Here is a 13792-nt window from a genome sequence, read left to right as displayed (position 1 = left end):
GTATCAGCGTATAGAGATTCTATCTTTTGACTGCTTTTAAGTGCTATTGGACAATGTATAAGATTTCCTCATAAGCATGTGACTTACTGTGGCTAGGGTTGAGGTTTCTTCACTACGGTTACAGCAGCTAGGGTTTCATTACAGCCACTGCAGCTAGGGCTTATTACCATTACTGCAGCTTCATATGGAGAGTCTTCTCTGCGGCTGTGGATAGACCCTTCCCCTTGCTGGAATAGAATTCTTCATGACCAATGCTCCTGTGTTTTAGATCTAGGGCATCATTTGTAAGGCCAGCGTATTACTCTTGGTGTCTCACTCCTTCTCCAAAAACCCAAGACGTGGAGAGGAGGAGATCACTCAAGAATTTTTTTCAAATGACATGAAATCCTCTTCTATTTATACCAAAAACGTATAGGTTGAATAAACATGACGTTTGGGCTTCTTGAGCCTACATGAGAGCTAGTCGGCTTGATAATAATTACATAATCAAAATCCTGCTACATCAATCCTGCTACAATCGCCATGGAGAAGAAATCAATCCAGGCCTCACAGGAGAACACATCAATCATGCTACAATCGCCATGGAGAACACATCAATCCAGGCCTCATAGGAGAACATGTCAGTCCTGCTACAATCTCCATGGAGAACACATCAATCCAAGCCTCACATGAGAACACATCAATCCTGCTACAATCGCCATGAAGAACACATAAATCCAGGCCTCACAGGAGAACACATCAATCCTGCTACAATCGCCATGGAGAACACATCAATCCAGGCCTCACAGGAGAACACATCAATCCTGCTACAATCACCATGGAGAACACATCAATCGAGGCCTCAAAGAAGAACATATCGATACTACTATAATCGCCATGGAGAACACATCAATCTAGGCCTCATAGGAGAACACATCAATCCTGCTACAGTCACCATGGAGAACACATCAGTCCAGGCCTCACAAGAGAACTAATCATCCTGCTACACAGCAGAGCGAATCATCCTATTCCACAAGAGAGCGAATCATCTTGTCCCACAAGAGAGCAAATCATCTTGTTCCAGTGCGCACCACCAAGGGAGGGTGAGTCACCCTGTGGTCGTATGTTGCTCCAGTAAGAACCGCAAGCCCTCAGAGCTCCCAAAGCTCAATGTATGCAACATGTAGGACCCTTGTACAAGGGTTTCTTGATGACTCCAAGTCGTTTGGGAAAATCACAGATTAGATCTTTCCTCGGGGCATTGACAAGGTGTATCGACCTTCACATCATCTTAATATGATGGAGCCTCCTTGCTCATCAACTTACCATGTCCCAGATGATGTCTATTTGCTGGAGCAATTGATGAATACGGGATTCCTCAATAATCGAATCGCACCTCTGGTTGTCACAGAGAATTATAGTGGTATGTGATCAAACAGCTCACTTAAGAGCTTACCCAACTAGGTAGCTTCATACGAGATCATACTCATAGATATGTATCCGGTCTCGACAGTGCTTATGGCAACCCACTTCTGCTTCCTGCTCATCCATTATATCGAAGCAGAATCCAAAGAGAAACAACACTAAGAAGTGCTCCAGTGATCCTCCACACTACCTGCCTAATCAGCATTCGAATAATCATGCAGTTTCATATTTCCGGCAGTGTATCTCAATCCATGAGAGATTGTGCCCTGAAGACATATCAGAAGATTCTTGGCACAATCCAGTGAGGCTCATCCAAATATGAGCTCCCTGTGCTAACTGCAAAACATATGTCCGGACGGAAGTTCACCAAGAACTTTCCCAAGTCTGGTCCAACATCACTACCAGATAACTTCCTCGAGGTAGTCACAAGCTTGCAGTTTATCATTTCACATCTGGAATCCAAATCCCTTTTACTTCCGCAAATGAGAGGGTCTACAACTATCAAAAATAGTTCGTCTGCATAAGGTGCCAGTATGATAGGTCTATCATCCACAACCTTCGGATAATGGTTTGAATTGGTTTCACTCCTTAGTGAATCTCAGCTTCATCAAACAGCTATCAGTCCTCTCATACTACGCCTAGGGTGTTTTGCTTCAAGCCATAGAGGGCTTTCTTCCACCTGTATACATGAGATTCTCGTTTATGAATCTCAACCTCCATAGGTTGTTTCAAACTGTGGGTTCTGCTACATGAGGGGAATGGTCCCCTTGTAAGATTTTCCTTTGGTACATCTCAAACATGTGCTTCCATGCTCTTTTTTAATTCAGGATTCCCTGTCATCATCTGACCCACAGACCTCTGGTGCTATGTGTCAATGGACATGGTCCCTAGTGGAATTCTTGTAACTTAATACAACCCTGAACTCAAAAGCATCTATGAAAAATCTGTTTTCAAACACGTACCTTTCCATCGATGAATGCCACCTTAAAAACTTCGACTTCCATTCCTGGAGTTCCTTGCTTTCTTCAAGAGTCGGTCATGTGCATCTCTACCATTCGAACACTCCTTCGCATAAGGGCTTGACTTATAACCAAGACATCTGCCTTTCCTTCCACCCTTAGATCTGAGCTTTCCATTGAAGTGATCTTTAGGTAGGCCAACAGAAGTTCTGCTGCGCCATTCTGATAATATGCTATGCTTCGACATCACCCTATGTGAATTATGAGGAACCCATTGATCCTTCTGTCTTGTCCCAACTGTCTTTGGGGATTTCTCTTTCACTCTTGCTTAGGCATTGTCTTCACCTCAGCTTTGATACCATGTTAATTTTTGTTATGTTCTATGCTTAGAGAAATTTGTTTAAATTTTCACAGTTAGCAATCACATCAGTATTAAAGTAAACTATAGATATAACATAAATATAAATTGCAGAAGACAAGCCAAGACAAGAGGACACAAGATGTGGCGCAAGGCAGGGACAGACCCCACAATGTGTGGGGAAAACCTTTGATCAAATATTCTTTTATCTTCAAAGTTCAGCAGAGAAATAGAGAGAAAGAGAGATAGTGAATTTACAACAAAAGTCAACACTTTGACTTGTCTAGATCTAAGCATAGATCATCTCCTATAACAATGAGATCAGTTGAAGACATTCTACTTCAACTAATACCTATCACCATGCTACATATGGTCCTCTAGTTGCACCACTACATACTACACCATGTTGCTGCCCATGTCCATGATCTTATCCATCATAATGTTGTTCAAACTAATGTGCATCATCATCATGTTGTTTCCCCTGCTAATGAATAATTGTACTGCCCATGCACATGATCTCATAGTGCTGCCCACCATGCTACTGCCTCTGCCTTCTTCTTGCTTCATCATGCTGCAACAATTTGCCTCTGTTAATATCAGCCTTAGCTGCTTGCTATGGCTTGCAGCCTAGCAAAGCAGCTACGCTATAGTTCCATGCAGCTCCATCTTAAACAATCCTTCTATTTTCATGCTATCCCCTTCAACAATACTTGAGACCTTGTTATCAGTGACCAGAACCTTCTTGTGATGAGGGCAAATAGAGGCTTCATCAAACAGTGTATAGATGAAATTATATCTTCTTCTTGACAACAGTTAGAGCTCTATTTATAACTTCATTATATAGCGTATAGAGGTAGTGTATGTCTTATTTAGGACTACGTATGAACAGTAGCTCTTAGTACTTTTTCATAACAGTGTTACTATGTCATTCTGGACCTACATATATATATATATATATATATATATATATATATATATCTATATATATGCCGTATTATTGTCTTATTGCCAACGAATTCATGTAGCTGTGGATTCTCTTCATTGTTGCATATATAATATGCATTCTGGACTAGCATATATATCCATGATGACTGTGTTCCATAATCTATATGACTTGTATATATCAGCATTCCATCCATCATAAATATAACTGTGTCCATAATGAATATGACTTGCATCATGCTACATCCCATTGACTGTGAATATATTTCTCATGAACAATGTATATATACAACGTGTATAACATGAACAACATTGAATGCGTGTTAATAACTTTATGACTGTGGTTGTTCCAGGCATCACGTTGACTGTCCATGAATCTGCGTGTAATGATTCCATGTGACAACGGATCCAGGGTTATGGCATGATCTGTGTTCCATATATAATCCAAACTGATGGCTTCATACCTTGGCTATAGCATTCCATATATAATTTTCTTTCAATATGTGGGTTCCGTATATGATTTATGCTGCCAGATCCGCATACATTGAGAGTGTCAACAATTCTGCGTGCCATGTCTACACCATACCCTGCGTATGAATCTTTTATGAACAGCGTGTATGTTGTATAGGGTTTATAGCGTATCAGCGTATAGAGATTCTATATTTTGACTGTGTTTAAGTGCTATTGGATAGCGTATAAGATTTCCTCATAAGCCTGCAGCTTACTATGGCTAGGGTTGAGGTTTCTTCACTGCGGTTACAGCAGCTAGGGTTTCACTACGACCACTACAGCTAGGGCTTATTACCATTACTGCAACTTCGTATGGAGAGTCTTCTCTATGGTTGTGGATAGACCCTTCCCCTTGCTAGAATAGAATTCTTCATGACCAATGCTCCTACGTTTTAGATCTAGGGCATCATTTGTAAGGCCAGCGTATTACTCTTTATGTCTCACTCCTTCTCCAAAAACCCAAGACGTGGAGAGGAGATCACTCAAAAATTGTGTTCAAATGACATCAAATCCTCTTCTATTTATACCAAAAAGGTATAGGTTGAATAAACATGACGTTTGGGCTTCTTGATCCTACATGAGAGCTGGTCGGCTTGATAATAATTACATAATCAAAATAAATTCATATCTTCATAAATACTTATCTGAATCGGATGATCTTTGGATCAATCATACACCTCTCGATGAGAGAGATCCAATAAAAATATTAGCTGCCATAAATAAGCTGACCCACATGGAGTTTGGCTTCTACTTGCCAATTTAACAAGGTATGAGTAATAGCTCTCTGGATTTTGATTTCTGTGAAAATTGTGTATATGGGAAGCAAAATCGGGTGAGTTTCCCCTCTGGTGGTAAGAGGGTGAAACATATATTAGAGCTTGTGATTAGTGATGTGTTTTGACCTGTGAAGGTTCCATCACTGGATAATTCTGTGTACTATGTATCATTTATAGATGACTTCTCAAGGAATACATGGATATATTTCCTTAAGAAGAAATATGAGGTCTTTGACATGTTTAAAGAATTCAAGGCATTGGTGGAAAACCAGACAGAGAAGAAGATAAAGGTGTTGAGGACAGATAACACTGGAGAGTTTTGCACTAAGGAATTTTAAGAATTCTGTAAGAAGTGTGGTATAGCACAGCAGAAGACTACTCCATATACACCTCAGCAAAATGGAGTTGCAGAAAGAATGAACAAGACGTTGATGGAAAGGGAAAGATGCATGCTCAGTGGTGTCGGGTTAGGAAAGGAATTATGGGAAAAGGTAGTGGAGATAGCATGATATCTAGTCAATAGATCACCTTCATCAACATTGGAGGATAAAACTCCACAAGAGGTGTGGACTGGTAAGAAACCCTCTCTTTCACATCCAGGGTATTTGGATGTGATGCATATGTACATGTTCCAAAGGAGAAACAAACCAAGTTGGATAGTAAATTTGAAAAGTGCATCTTTATTGGGTATAAGGATGGTTTAAAGGGTTATAATCTTTGGAACCCAGTAACAAGGAAGGTTGTGTACAACCAAGATGTGGTGTGTAGAGAGGTGAAAGATGTTATTAAACATGAAGTCCAAACAAAGGAACCTGAGAAGATAGAGTTTGAGCTAAAGGAGGAAGAATCAGACTCTACAGCAGAGGAGGAATCAGAAGATGAAGAGCCACAAACTCTGGGTGTGAGAAGATCAGTTTGAGAAAGAAGGCAGCCAGAAAGGTATAGTCCATCTGCTTTCTATTCAAATTTTGCTTTATCTATTACTGATGATGATCCCAGAACTATGAAGGAAGATGTAGATTCAGAGGATGGAAAACTCTTGAAAGAGGCCATGGTTGATGAAATGGCATCTTTGCACAAAAATGAGGCTTGGGATCTGGTGGAGTTGTCGGCTGGAAGGAAACCCATTGGCAACAAATGGGTTTTCAAGAAGAAGACAAATGCAAAAGGAAAGGTGGAGAAATACAAATCTCGGTTGGTAGCAAAAGGTTATTCCCGGGTGTCGGGAATTGATTTTGGTGATATTTTTTCTCCTGTTGCCAAGGTAACTTCTATTAGACTACTTTTATCTATTTTTGCTGCTTTTTATTTTGAGGTGGAACAGATGGATGTGAAGACATCATTTCTTCATAGGGATCTGGAAGAGGAAATCTACATGAAGAAACCTGAAGGCTTTGCGGTGAAGGGTAAGAAAGAATTGTTATACAAGTTAAAGAAGTCTCTGTATGGGTAAAACATTCACCAAGGATGTGGTATCAGAAATTTGATACATTTATATGGGGACTTAGCTTCACCAGAAGAAAAGCATATCATTGTGTGTATTTTAAATTAATTGGAGACCGTGTTATTTATTTGGTATTGTATGTGGATGATATGTTGCTGGTTGGAAATGAAAAAGAAATTATCCAGGATTTGAAGACCCAATTGTCCTCCAAATTCGACATGAAATATCTTGGTGCTGCAAACTATATTTTGGGAATGAAAATTAAAAGAGAATGGGCAAAGACGAAGCTCTGGTTAAACCAGAGGAAGTATGTCGAGACAATCTTGTAGAGATTTAATATGTAGGATAGTAAACCGGTGAAGGTTCCTATTACTGTAGGTGTAAAGTTATCTGCTGAACAGTGTCCCGAGACACAAGAAGAGGAAGAGGACATGTCCCGTGTTCCATATGCAAGTGTAGTCGGTAGCTTGATGTATGAAATGGTCTGTACTAGACCAAACATTGTGTTAGACTCCGTCTCATGTCAGAGATTGATTCTTCTTCAAAACCCTGTTTTGAAGAAGAAATCATTAAATGTGTTGTTTCAGTTATGTAATTTATTCTCCAGCTCTGGATTATGTAATTTATTCTCCAGCTCTTCAAAAGTCAGCAACAACTTCAAGCTCCTATCCCTGCACAAGCACAATTCAAAGCATCATCAGCAATCAAAGTCTGGCAATTTAATAATCAAATCAACAATGCCTTCCGCTCCTTCATCCATTACTCGTACACGACAAGCTTTGAAACTTTCCAAGATCAGCTTACTTCAAGCAAAGATGGCGAATCTAGTAGCAGAGGTTGCCTTGAATGAGCAACCAAAAATCTCCAAGTGTGTTGGATGAAGTTAGAGAGGGGTCGCGTGGGAAATAGAATTCTTCTGGAAAATTGATGCTGGAAAGTTGATGTTGCAGGTCCAGATCTTGATCAAATATTCATAGCCTCATATACCCTTGTCCCAACAGGTCGAGTATTGTTGCATTGTTTTTCAGAGATATGGTGTGATGGAATTTTGTAGCAGAGGAGACTGGGCAGAACATAATTTCCATTTTAAAGAGTCCAAGGTGACTACTAACAAAATTGGGGATGGAATTGGAGTTGTAATTCTAGATGATGGCATGCAGGTCTAATCGCTCTCAGAACCAACAGAAGAGAAATAGTCTACTGTTCAACTTTAAAAAATGACGTGTTTAGACTGCAGCAAACATAATGGAGCAATGAATAAGCTGGCTGAATAGCACAACATGATGACTGCTAGTCTCTTTATTACCATTGGAGCTTGTTCAGGGACATGGAGATTGTAATGGTAAATTGTATAACCCTTTGGGGCAATAGAAGGTTGATACCACGTGGGCCATTGAGGGAACATTTGACTACATTGAGACGGGCAGATATAATAGTTTTGCATCATACAGATTTGATATCAAAAGAAAAATATCAATATATCATGGCTATGTTGGAGTGTTTACTTGAGGAGGAAATCCCGTGCCATCCCGTGCCATTTGGTAGCAAAATGGTCCTGTGCCATTTCTTCAGATTACAGTGCGAAGCTTCAGTGATTCCTTTGAACGTAGTGCACAATATGGTTGTATTGTGTGTTTCTGGCATTGGTTGTCCAGAGTCACTTTCGTTAGCTATGAAAAAAAGAGCTTAAGATTGTAAATTTTTGCTTTTATTGTGTAGCTGGGTGCAGCACACGTTGATAGAGTAGATTTCAGTGACCATCACATTTTTCAAGATAAGCTTCATTATTGCAATAATTTGATATACTCATTTGTACATGATTTGCGATTAGTACAAAAGAAGCTTCAAAATTTGGAAGTGAATCTGGACAAAGCGTTACTATTATATTAACAGAGAAGGATTATGAAAGAAGTCAACCATTATTAACGAAGCTCAAAGCTGCAGAAGTTCTTGTTCTTCATTCTACTTTGGGAATTGTGAGTTGTTCTAGGAACTCAGAAGAAAGGTTCAAAACTTTGTTGCTTAACAAAGTAATGCGACAAGGGTGATGCAAGGACTTGTTTGAGCCATTAAATTACACCCAGCAATTGATCATAAATAGCACAAAAGCCTATGATTTCCAGACATACAGGCTCATATCAAAATCCGTGGAATGATCAACAGAAGATCTTTCCAAGAAGCATGCGATGGCTACTCTTGCTTTCAGAAGCAATACTGATTGTGCAACATACAAGGTATTTTTTGACGCAAAGCAATGGGATAATTTGGCCCAGCAATTCAAGGAGGAGTTCTGCAAACTATATGGAATGACTGTTGAACCACTGTTGAATATTTACCTACAAGCTAGGTTATCTGCTCTTAAGACTCAATTTTGCTACGAGGAAAATTGTACAAAATAAGACCCACTGTCACAGGAAAGCTTCAAGAATCTGGCTTCAAATTTACCTTTCTCAAAGCATATCCATTCTAAGCTTGTGTGCTACATTTCAAAAGAATTAATGGATGAAGATAATCCACCTTTGGTTTTACCAAATGGTTATGTCTACAGCACTAAGTGCATACTATAAATCTTCCAGCCTTTCAGGAAATGAGTAGCATAACTGCATACAGCACATAGCTTCAATTCAAAGAAAGGAGATGATGTTGAATCGCATTTTGGGATATGACTTTCTTGTAATAAAGACATTGGCAAACCGCGGCATGATTGTAGGTGTTGGTCGTCGAATAGGTGTTGGGAAAGAATCAGATTTTTTCGAGGTTGCCACAGAAGATGGTAGAACATTGGCAATGAAATTGCACAGATTGGGTCGGACATCGTTTAGAGCTGTTAAATCTAAGCGTGACTATTTGGGACATCGAAACAACTATAATTGGCTCTACTTTTCAAGACTTGCCGCTCTTAAAGAATTTGCCTTTATGAAGGCCCTTGAAGAACACGGTTTTCCAGTTCCTAATGCAGTAGATTGTAATCGACATTGTGTTCTGATGTCTCTTGTTCCAGGGTCCAAGTTAAGCAGCTACAACATCCAAAACAAACATTTAATATTATAATTGGCCTAATTGTTCGACTGGCACAACACGGTCTCATCCACTGTGATTTCAATGAGTTCAATATTATGATTGATGACGAGGAAAATGTAACAATGATTGACTTTCCACAAATGGTTTCTGTCTCTCATCGCAATGCGCAAATGTATTTTGATGGAGATGTAGATTGTATATTCAAGTTCTTTGAAAAGAGGTTTGTCACCTCTGCTGCTGAGGGGCCATGCTTAAATCAGATGCCATTGATGATAAGGACTATGTGGGGAATAAACGACTGGAGCTTGCGGGTCAGTTAATTGCTTTGCTCTTTGAGGATTTGTTCAAACGTATGAACTCAGAAATCAAAAGGCAGGTTGAGGCTACATATTCAAAGCGGGTATAATTGTTTGGAGATGAATCCAAACGCTTCACAGCAGAAAACGAGGAGCGATTGCCTATGTTTATTTTTAGCAAAGGAAGTGACACCTGTAATGCCACCTATTCACCAGATTCAACAGATTTCAGTGGAAAAAGCACTATTCTCTCTTCAGGAAGCGTCGATTGTTTTTTTAGTTTATTTTATTAATAATGATAAAAACAAATGCCGGGTCTTGGGGTCGATTGGTTTTCCCCCAGTTGTGTTTTGTTTCATATATTAAAAGAAAAATTCATTTCGAGAGGGAGTTAGTTCAGGGGAGATTTTCTGAGTGCTGAGAGTGCTGGAGAACAAAGCTTTCAATGTACATTTTTTGGCAGGGATTTTTAATGAAAATTTCACAGCTCTGATTTCTGAGATCCTTGTGGCATGATGATTTAGCATTAATTTTTCTTGTGTTTCATATGTGATCTGTTATGATTCATTCACTTCATATCATTTCTAATTGAGCAAATGAAGTGTTTAGGTAGAATTCATAGTATTATATGCTCTGCCTATAAGTTTGTTCAATTCAATGTTTTCTTCTGTCTGACAAGGATTCAGTTATATGCCCTTGTCAGCTCTTCACCAGTCTTGCCATCCCATTTAAAATCTAGATTTGATGCTAAATTCCTTGCCTACCTTGCCTTAGTCGTCAACCCGTGTTGTTCATTATATTTCTCTGTTTGAAGCTGTGATTTTGCCCATGCAGCCCAGAAAAACCCCGTTATTTAATTAAAAACCCCAAATCAATCATTCTAATCAGTTTACTAGCCTAATATCAGTGTTACCTAGTCGGTCATCTCCCTAATTGAATATTTTATGAGATAGACCGGAGAGAGCCTTCTCCTGCCCCGTAGGGCTAGCTACGGGGCTGAATGGTTTGATGTTGCCTTGAGGTTTACCTTTCTCAGCCTGAGGTGAAATCTCAAGCGCTAACATACTGGCGACCATACTGGGGAGAACATTCAACTTGTTGATTGTCTTGTCCCAGTACATGCAGTCAAGGTGCAGATCTGATGCTGATGGTGGACAGCAGTCAGACACTTACGCAGGCTGAACCATTCACCTGGCGACTCCAACTCGATCCAGACATTCCAACGCTTGCTGATCCATTCATTCAATGGTAGGGTATTGGGCAAACCCTGCATTTTGTGAAGCTCTAAACGGAGTTAGAGAATTGTTAGTGGATATTGAAATTAATGAAGAATTTTTCAGTGACTTCTTTCAAAGTTTGAAATCTCCAGAGTTCTCTCCTGAAGCTAAAATTGGTGCCTGTGAGTTAATTGTTGAAAGAATTGAAAAGGAGATTCAGTGTCTCGAAGAGCAGATTCAGTCATATGATTTCCAAGACCCTAAAAAGTTCTTGGAAATCCTTCCTCCTTCACAACAAGCAATAACAGACTTGCCTATAGATGTATACATTGACAATGTGCAGCTGGAAGTATGCATCGCAGAGTTGGGGCAGCCAACAGAGTCCGACTTCCGTGATCCTATTGCGGCATACATGGACACATTTTTCAGTTTGATTGATAGATCAGGCTGTATTTTCTGTGACCAGGCTCAGTACGTGCATGAAGGGCTGCCAGCAACTGCATCTGTGACTTCGTGGCAGCATTCTCAAGCGGCTTCATTGTCAGGTTTACTTGAATGGTTAATTTGGCATTTTAGTATTACCTGATCTAGTGTTTGTTCAGCAGAGTAGGGTAGCTTTGTAAATAAATAAGCAGCCATAAGGGCAGCATCTTGTTTTAGTTTGCTTGAAGATTGTTTCAGTTCAGTTTCAGTGTGAAAATTAAGTCAAGAGTTGTGTTGATGATGACTCCATTGCCCAATGGGTGGAGGCACTGTCTGCTCTCCAAAAGTTCTGCGGTTCTTGGCACTTCCAAGGAGCGGCAGCTGCCATCCCAAGTGGAGCCGATGTTAGACTCCGTCTCATGTCAGAGATTGATTCTTCTTCAAAACCCTGTTTTGAAGAAGAAATCATTAAATGTGTTGTTTCAGTTATGTAATTTATTCTCCAGCTCTGGATTATGTAATTTATTCTCCAGCTCTTCAAAAGTCAGCAGCAACTTCAAGCTCCTATCCCTTCACAAGCACAATTCAAAGCATCATCAGCAATCAAAGTCTGGCAATTTAATAATCAAATCAACAATGCCTTCCGCTCCTTCATCCATTACTCGTACACGACAAGCTTTGAAACTTTCCAAGATCAGCTTACTTCAAGCAAAGATGGTGAATCTAGTAGCAGAGGCTGCCTTGAATGAGCAACCAAAAATCTCCAAGTGTGTTGGATGAAGTTAGAGAGGGGTCGCGTGGGAAATAGAATTCTTCTGGAAAATTGATGCTGGAAAGTTGATGTTGCAGGTCCAGATCTTGATCAAATATTCATAGCCTCATATACCCTTGTCCCAACAGGTCGAGTATTGCTGCATTGTTTTTCAGAGATATGGTGTGATGGAATTTTGTAGCAGAGGAGACTGGGCAGAACATAATTTCCAGTTTAAAGAGTCCAAGGTGACTACTAACAAAATTGGGGATGGAATTGGAGTTGTAATTCTAGATGATGGCATGCAGGTCTAATCGCTCTCAGAACCAACAGAAGAGAAATAGTCTACTGTTCAACTTTAAAAAATGACGTGTTTAGACTGCAGCAAACATAATGGAGCAATGAATAAGCTGGCTGAATAGCACAACATGATGACTGCTAGTCTCTTTATTACCATTGGAGCTTGTTCAGGGACATGGAGATTGTAATGGTAAATTGTATAACCCTTTGGGGCAATAGAAGGTTGATACCACGTGGGCCATTGAGGGAACATTTGATTGCATTGAGACGGGCAGATATAATAGTTTTGCATCATACAGATTTGATATCAAAAGAAAAATATCAATATATCATGGCTATGTTGGAGTGTTTACTTGAGGAGGAAATCCCTATTTTGGTAGCAAAATGGTCCCGTGCCATTTCTTCAGATTATAGTGCGAAGCTTCAGTGATTCCTTTGAACGTAGTGCACAATATGGTTGTATTGTGTGTTTCTGGCATTGGTTGTCCAGAGTCACTTTCGTTAGCTATGAAAAAGAGCTTAAGATTGCAAATTTTTGCTTTTATTGTGTAGCTGGGTGCAGCACACGTTGACAGAGTAGATTTCAGTGACCATCACATTTTTCAAGATAAGCTTCATTATTGGCATAATTTGATATACTCATTTGTACATGATTTGCGATTAGTACAAAAGAAGCTTCAAAATTTGGAAGTGAATCTGGACAAAGCGTTACTATTATATTAACAGAGAAGGATTATGAAAGAAGTCAACCAGTATTAATGAAGCTCAAAGCTGCAGAAGTTCTTGTTCTTCATTCTACTTTGGGATTTGTGAGTTGTTCTAGGAACTCAGAAGAAAGGTTCAAAACTTTGTTGCTTAACAAAGTCATGCGACAAGGGTGATGCAAGGACTTGTTTGAGCCATTAAATTACACCCAGCAATTGATCATAAATAGCACAAAAACCTATGATTTCCAGACATACAGGCTCATATCAAAATCCGTGGAATGATCAACAGAAGATCTTTCCAAGAAGCATGCGATGGCTACTCTTGCTTTCAGAAGCAATACTGATTGTGCAACATACAAGGTATTATTTGACGCAAAGCAATGGGATAATTTGGTCCAACAATTCAAGGAGGAGTTCTGCAAACTATATGGAATGACTGTTGAACCACTGCTGAATATTTACCTACAAGCTGGGTTATCTGCTCTTAAGACTCAATTTTGCTACGAGGAAAATTGTACAAAATAAGACCCACTGTCACAGGAAAGCTTCAGGAATCTGGCTTCAGATTTACCTTTCTCAAAGCATATCCATTCTAAGCTTGTGTGCTACATTTCAAAAGAACTAATGGATGAAGATAATCCACCTTTGGTTTTACCAAATGGTTATGTCTACAGCACTAAGTGC

General features: G+C 39.6%; 2 pseudogenes; both read left to right on the top strand.

Annotated features, from left to right (window-relative positions):
- LOC149186069 (putative tetraacyldisaccharide 4'-kinase, mitochondrial) overlaps positions 1–8441 on the top strand; it is a 31260-nt pseudogene extending 22819 nt beyond the window's left edge.
- Positions 8442–9030: 589 nt separating this feature from the next.
- LOC149186068 (putative tetraacyldisaccharide 4'-kinase, mitochondrial) lies at positions 9031–13282 on the top strand (annotated as a pseudogene).
- The last annotated feature ends 510 nt before the right edge of the window (positions 13283–13792 follow it).

The sequence above is a fragment of the Pinus tabuliformis genome, chromosome 3_1 (genome assembly GCF_031772625.1).
Source record: "Pinus tabuliformis cultivar Carrire ecotype Pingquan chromosome 3_1, CPIR1, whole genome shotgun sequence".
In the NCBI taxonomy this organism is placed as follows: domain Eukaryota; kingdom Viridiplantae; phylum Streptophyta; class Pinopsida; order Pinales; family Pinaceae; genus Pinus; species Pinus tabuliformis.
This window is presented reverse-complemented; position numbering and strand designations above follow the sequence as displayed.